The sequence below is a fragment of the Ictidomys tridecemlineatus genome, chromosome 9 (genome assembly GCF_052094955.1).
Source record: "Ictidomys tridecemlineatus isolate mIctTri1 chromosome 9, mIctTri1.hap1, whole genome shotgun sequence".
Classification (NCBI taxonomy): Eukaryota; Metazoa; Chordata; class Mammalia; order Rodentia; family Sciuridae; genus Ictidomys; species Ictidomys tridecemlineatus.
In genome coordinates this window covers 48,022,984-48,030,958 of record NC_135485.1, presented here as the reverse complement: position 1 = coordinate 48,030,958, position 7,975 = coordinate 48,022,984, and the positions used below count along the sequence as shown (strand labels likewise).

The 7,975-nt window shown below is 34.4% G+C and overlaps 1 pseudogene; it reads left to right on the top strand.

The window, feature by feature from the left end:
* The first annotated feature begins 2,603 nt into the window (after positions 1-2,603).
* On the top strand, positions 2,604-5,224 carry LOC101972693 (DNA mismatch repair protein Mlh3 pseudogene; annotated as a pseudogene).
* Positions 5,225-7,975: the final 2,751 nt, after the last annotated feature.

Genomic DNA, 7,975 nt, shown 5'->3' with positions numbered 1-7,975 from the left:
CTTATTTTAGTAGAGTTTGGAGTAGGATTGGAAATCAAATGTATGTCAAAACCTTCTTTTTTTTGAAAGGGGGGGGTGCCAGGGATTGAACTCAGGATCACTCAACCACTAAGTTACATTCACAACCTTATTTTGTATTATATTTAGAGACAGGGTCTCACTCACTGCCTTGTTTAGCACCTCACTTTTGCTAAGGCTGGCTTTGAACTAGTAATCTTCCTGCCTCAGCTTCCCAAGCTGCTGGGATTATAAGGGTGTGCCACCACACCTGGCTCAAACCATCTTTTTTAAGGACAAAATTTACTGAAGTATATTTCAAACCTCAGTTACACTTCCAATATCACTTTCAACACATCTATAGAGATTTCTACTGAAACGTCAAGTCATCTAAACAGATTATTCACCATCTGTGATCCTAAAGGAAGTTCTGTTTCTGATAATAGCCAAATATGCTTCTATTTGAATTGTATGCTGCAGAAAATAAATATAAATTCTGAAAAAAATGTAAAAAAAGTGTTGAGAGCCACAGCCGAAGGGGCCCCAGCAAACTTCCAGCTGCCAGCAAACTTTCAGACTGCCAGCTGATGATTGTCTCACAGAGGCCCCAGCAACATCTAACTGATTGGCTCCTCTGCAGTGATGCTCATTGGGCTGTTTCCTCGCCCTTTCAGACTGCCAGCTGATGATTGGCTCAGAGTGGCCCCAGCAACATCTAGCTGATTGGCTCCTCCACGGAGCTGCTCATTGGGGGACTTCTTTGGCTCCGCCCACGCGACCCAGCCAATCGGCCTCAAGAGCAGGAGGATTGTGGGAGGTGGTGAGGCTTGTGGGAAGCTGGTGGTGGCAGTTGGGCTCTGAGGGTTTTTCCTGAGGAGCTGTTTTGTTTGGCCTGTGAGGTTCTAAAAATAAAGTTCGTTTCTTTTGACAAGTGGCTCCTGAATTGTGCCCAGCCAATCTGTGGCAAAAAAGAAAAAAAAGACCACCCCAATACACTGAAAATGACCCAAAGGATGTGTATTATGGATGTGTATTCTTAGTTCACACTAGGAAATAGGGAATGACATTTATTCTGGCTATTAGACTGAAGGTAGTGTAAGATTGTGCCATGGATGGCAGCTAAACCTCCAATAAACAATACACAGCTTTTATAATTTGAAAGACAGATCAAAGTGGGAATTTAGGATAATCACCCTACCAGAATGTATTTGTATATGTTGCACTAAAAAGACCCAGAAGGAATGAAGATTCCCCCAAATTAAGTTTATAGACTGTGTCCATGTTTCTGGAACTGAGACTTAATGGAACAAACTTCAAGCAATTTACCTCAGGATAAAGTAATTCAACAGATACTTCAGCTGCCATACAAAAACAAAATTTTCAGTGTAAGTTACAAAAATTAAATTAAAAAATAAACTTCAGAAGAAGAGTATAAAAATCAAGATCTCCAAAATATGACATCATAATCTCCAGCGTATATCCTAAATTACTTGAAAACCTAAATGAAAAAAATATTTCCCATTCTCACAAAAATCAATAATTATAGAGGCTGAAACCAAGATGACCCAGTGTTGGAATTAGCATAGAATAATATCAAAGGTGTTATGCTGAATGATGGAAAGGGAAATATATTTGGAATGGGCAAAAAGGAAATTACAACAGATATAAAAACTATAAAAAAATGACTACATGGAGAACTTAAGAAGGTGATTTTCCAATTTATATGGAAATGCAAAGTCATACAGTATTCAAACCAATCCTGAAAAACAACAGCTTAGTTGAATGACTTATAACTGATTTCAGTTCTATAAATCTGCAGGAATCGAAATAGTGTGATATCGGTATAAAGATTGACAAACAGAGCAAGAGAACAGAAGTTCAAAAATAGACTCACGTATACAGTTGTCCTTTTACTTTTTACAAAGAGAGTAAAGTAATCCAATGGATGAATAAGCAGAAAAGGGTTAATATACAGATGTAGATTGCTCAAATTCTGCACCTTGTAAGCATGTCTTTAGGCCTGGCCCTTGGTAAACACCTGAGAAATAAACTGAGTCCTTGGAATATTCTGCCTGAGTAGAGTTATTTGTATGCCCAATACCTTGGGTCATGTGGTACATATTTATTTCATCAAATAATTTAAATGAACAATGTGATTTATGATGAACATCTGCTATTATATGCCTAAGACTTAGGGAGATTTAGAACCTCATAGCACAAAGTAAATCAAATGGTTTGTGCTAACAAGTGAGACACACAGTGAATGCCTCCTTCAACTCTAGAGGACTGGAGCCTCAATAGGTGAGATCAGTCACACAGGTATTGAATATCTCTATGTGACTGACCACCAATAAAATCTCTGGAGAAGCTCGGGTGATCTTCCTGACTGGTAATACTTTGAATAGATTGCCACCTATCATCGCTTAGACAATTGAGAACATTTATGGAACTGCACTGTAAAAGGGAAGCTTAAAATTGGTGCCGGGCATTTTTTTTTTTTTCAGAGTGTGAGGCAGTTGATATCCAAGAGTTGGTGAAAGGCATTTGGAAGCAGTTATTTCCAGTCAGGGAATCAGTGCCTGGCATTCTCACTGCCTCTACCTGCCATGATCAAGTGCTTGTCAGTTGAAGTACAAGTCAAATTGCATTCTCATTTGGCTACAAGCTCCTTAGGCCAATGTGTTAAGGAACTTGCCCTCGACAATATTAATGCTGAAGCAAACTGTGTGGCCCTCAGGGTGAATATGGAGATCTTCCAAGTTCAAGTAATAGACAACGGATTTGGGATGGGAAGTGATGATGTGGACAAGGTGGGAAATCATTATTTCACTAGTAAATGCAACTTGGTAGAGGACTTGGAGAACCCCAGGTTTTATGGGAGGCCTTGGCAAGCATGAGTAAGATGGCCATTGCTGTGGAAATTTCATCCAAGAAAAACAGGACAATGAAAACTTTTGTGGAACTGTTCAGAATGGAAAAGCCTTAAAAGTTTGTGAAGCTGATTTTACTAGACCAAGTGTAGGGACAGCCATAACAGTACATACCCTATTTTACCAGTTACCTGTGAGGGGGAAATGCATGGATCTTAAACTGGAGTTTGAGAAGTTTGGACAGAGGGTAGAAGCTCTCTCATTCATGCACCCTTCCATTTTTTTTTTCTGTTTGAGAAATGATGTTTCTGGTTCTATGGTTCTTCAACTCCTAAAAAACCAAAGACATGTTCCAAGTTTTGTCAAATTTATGGATTGGACACGTCCCCAAAGTTAAGAGAAATACATTTTAAATATAAGGAGTTGAGTTTAGTGGCTATATCAGCTCTGAAGCATACTACAATAAGAATATGCAGTTTTTGTTTGTAAACAGAAGACTAGTATTGACTTTTTATTAAGAAAAGGAAGTATTACACTCAAGCCAAAAAATGGTTCTGCCAATAGAAAAATGACTTCAAGTCCTCAGCATCAGTGTAATCCATAACTCCGTGGGATTTATATCATCAACATGGAGTGCCAATCTGTCAATGACATGTACATGGAGCCAGCAAAAACTCTGATTGAGTTTGAGAGCGTGAATACTTTCTAGATTTGTATTCAGGAAGGAGTGAAAATGTTTTTAAAGCAAGAAAAAATATTTGGAATTATCAGGTGAGGACATTAAGAATTCAGTGAAGATAATGATTTTGATTTATTTGGTGCTACTTTTTAGAAACATGTGTCCTTATATGAGAAGCATGACTAGAGTGGTTTCCAGGATGCATGTAATAATATTTTGGATTCCTATGAAATGCTTGATTTGCAGTCAAAAGCTGGGAGAAGAAAAGCTACTATAGAAAACATAAACATACAGAATTCTAGGAAGTCAGAAGCTATCAGAAGAAAAAAATAACTCATTTTTGTACACTTAAGAATCAGCTGACCACAGTCACACTAAAATGACAGAATTGTCATTACATAACAAAGATAGCTGTTTCTTAGAATCAAAAATGTTAGAATAAGAGACAGTTGAAATATCAGGATCAGGAGAAAATGAGAAACACAAAAAATCTTGCTTGGAACATAACCCTGTAGAAAGTCCATGTGGAACCAGTTCAGAAATATTTTCAAGTCCTTTTCAGACACAAGATCACTTTGAGGAAAGTGGGGTAGATTTAGAAACACAGAAAGAAAGTACTACTGTTAGTGGCATGGCTGCCAACATCTTGAAAAATAAAATAATTCAGAATCAACTAGAGAGATTTGAAGATGCTATTGAAATGGGATGCCAATTCTTGCCTTTTGAGACAGGATTATTGAGCATACATAGTGCTCAGAAAGAAAAAAGAGCTCAGTAATTGTGGAAGAAAAAAATGTTTTTATTATGAACAAGTAAAATTGTGTTCTACTGGCTTTATAACTCATGTGCTACAAAAATGACCAAACTAAATCAACTGAAGCAGAATATTCATTCAAAAATTATGTTCAGTCTGGTCCTACAAGTGCCCCCAAAACATGTCATAGTTGAGACTCCAGACATGGAAGGTTTAACCAGCACTCTAACTAAAGAATCTGCCCCAAATGTTTTTTTGAGCAAAAAAAAAATTGAGGACAAAATACAAGTTATGGGCTAGAAAACAAACCTATAGGAAAATGTAAAATTGTTACTATATTTTAAGGAAGTTGATAAAGAATCACACATAGGTTGCTTACTTCTTGATACATCCTCTTCCTTTCCTTGGTGTAGATATGTTTCAAATGGTATTAAGAAAACATAAATTGATTAGTTTCTCCAAACTTTTAGGCCATAAGAAGCTAATCTTGACTTCACAACTAGGATCTTTAGAGAAGTTTAAAAGGCACTATGGAAAAGTTAAAAATCCTCTAGATACAGAAATGGAAGAAACTGATATTGAAGTCATTACCAGTCTTAGTCCTCAAGAAGAGCCTGACAATTGACTGAAAAAGACAAGAAACACTTAGAAAATTCTGACTATAAAATCACTATTACAAAGTGTACTGATTCAAATGGTCATTGTCAACCAGTAAGTTACATCCTGTGCTCAGAGAAGTTTCCACTTTCCAAAGAAGATTGTTTGGAACAATAGGTGTCTTATTTAAAAGAAAGTCATATAACTCTAAGAAAGTTATCTCCCTGTAACAGAAAACCTTCAGATATTGAGAAGTCACTTGAATCATTGGGCTCTAAATTATCCAGACTGAAAAGTTCTGAAAAACAAGCTCAAACAATAGATTAGGAGTCATTTTAATGAACTTTAAAATTCAGATTCCAGTAGGGAAGACAGTAATTGTACAGTAGGTTAATCCTAGAATAAAAAAAAATGGTGCCTGGTTTCTTTTGGACTTTTTCCTATGTTTCTTTATTATTTGATGATTTTAACCTGCATCTTTTCATTGTAATGTACAGTAATCATAAGTAAAACAGCTTTTTTCTGAGACTAGAGAATCATTAAGACTATGGAGGCTCCTCATCGCATGAAAAGAGTTTGTTTAATGAATGGTACTGGAATAACATTAAAACAAAACAAAACAAAATTTCTACTTATGCCTCACAATGCAATGAAAAGTTACTTCATCATGAAGTTTAGATGTAAACATAACTGTTCATACATATTTCTAGAATAAAATAAAAGGAATATCTATTTTACATGGAGGCAAATGTTTCTTATGAGCAGACAAGACCTAGGACAAGTAATGATATGTGAAATAATAATAAATTAGACTTCACCAAAATAAAGTCTACTGTACATCAAAATATTTGCAAAACTCTTACAATTCAATACCAACAATCCTTCAAAAATCTTACAAAACTTTTGAAAATACATTTTATATAGTAAAATGTATATGAACAACAAGCATATAAAAGCTGTTCAACATCACTAGTTATTAGTGAAAAATGAAATAAAATATATATGGTATCACTATACCCTATAGGAATGAGTAACATAACACTGACAATATCAAATTTTGGAAAGATTAGGCTGAGTATAGTTGTCAAACATTGTTAGCAAAAAATGTAAAGTCTGAACAATTACAATGGAAAAATTTCTTGAATTCTACAACTACATAACCCAATAATTCTAATCCTAGACATATACTCAAGAGTATTGTTCTATACCTCAAAGGGGACTTGGTTTACATAGATATAGTCATTTGTCAGAATTTATCAAATGCTCCACTTACATATACATTTTATTGCATCCAAATTTTTATCTTAAATTATTGTAGACAAAGAGAACAATCCATTCAGTTAATGATATTATTGCTGAAAATTTTATGATAACCTATATAAATATCTACTACTTTTTTTAAAAGCCTCAAAAAGAAAAGTAAAATCATAAATGAAAATATGTATAGATAAATGGGAGATCTGTGCATAAAGCAAGTCCAAGAAAACATTCTTAACATTTAAATCTAGTTGATAAGGATAGTAGTAGAATTTAGTGTTAAATTCTTTTAATGAAAATTTCCATTAAAGAACATTTAAAAATTTAAAAACTGGAATAATAAGCATACCATTTTTATTGAGTTTGGACTGGAGTATTAATCTCAATAAAGTTTTCTCATGAAAGTTACTTTTAAAATAATTTTAGTTTTGAAAATTCTCATTAGTCTATTTGTTATCTTAAAAACTTCTTGAGAAAAGCCAAGATATTTTTACAATATATGTGACAGCAAATGGATATCTTCTATTGTTTCCATTACTTTGATTCTAAAACTGGTATTACTGATTGCTGAATAATTAAAATATGCTGGTCTTAAAGCAATAGTCTATTCTCCAAACTTGGAGTACATTTTAGTATTGTTCTAATTAATCATACATGACAATAGAATGTACCTTGACACCTTATTCATAAATGGAGTACAATTTCTCATTTTTCTCATTTTACATGATGTAGAGTAACATCAGTTGTTTAATCATATATGTGCACAGGGTAATAATGTAAGATTCATTTTACTACCTTTCCTACCACCAAACCCCTCCCTTCACTCCCCTCTACTAAAGTACCTCTATTCTTCCCTAGCCCCCCTCCCTCTTGTGAATTAGCATCCTCATATCAGAGAAAACTTTTGGCCTTTAGTTTTTAGGGATTGGCTTATTTCACTTAGTAGGACATTCTCCAGTTCCATCCATTTACCAGCAAATGTCATCATTCATTCTTCTTTAAGGTTGAGTAATGTTCAGCATGATTCTTGATATAGAAATCCAAAATAAATGCCAAAACCTCTGCCAAATTAATATAACATTTAAAAAGAAATGTTAAAATTGTCAGAATCCAAATGGATAAATTAATATAACATTTAAAAAGAAATGTTAAAATTGTCAGAATCCAAATGGATAAATTCATGTCAAACTTAATGACAAAAAAAGTAAGTGAATTTGGGAGGTGATAAAGGAAGATTTTTAAACATCATTGCCTAATAGTAACTGTCACAAGATTCTTACAGAACCCCAATCTTGCATAGAGGCCGCCACAGTCTTATGCAAGAAATACTTTGGCAAAGACATTTGCCTCATGACTGTTCAACTACAAACTAACGCAGCTCTTAATATTAATCACTGTGCCTGAGGATTTTTGTCTCAGAATCTCTTATGAAATTCTCCTTATTTTTGTATTTAGAAGACTTTCCTGAGTTCAACCTCCTTGAGTGTGCCCCTAGTTTATTACAGAATCCATTTTCCCATTGCAATGCCCTGTGATTCCTAAATAAATACCATTATTCTTTGGAGAAACTCTGATTTTAAAAAATGTATTTAGGTTGACAGCATGAAGCAACTGAAAATTAAGATACTATTAAGTACCTATTAAGATAGGAAACCCCATGAAACACGTGATACTACTTGCTGAAAAGAACATGGAAGAATGGGAAATCTCATCTACTGTGCTGGCAATGGTTCTAATAATTAGCAGGAACTTTAGTATTTTCATAATAAGCTAAGCATAATGTTATTTCTTAATGTGGTCATTATGCATCTATGTATTTTA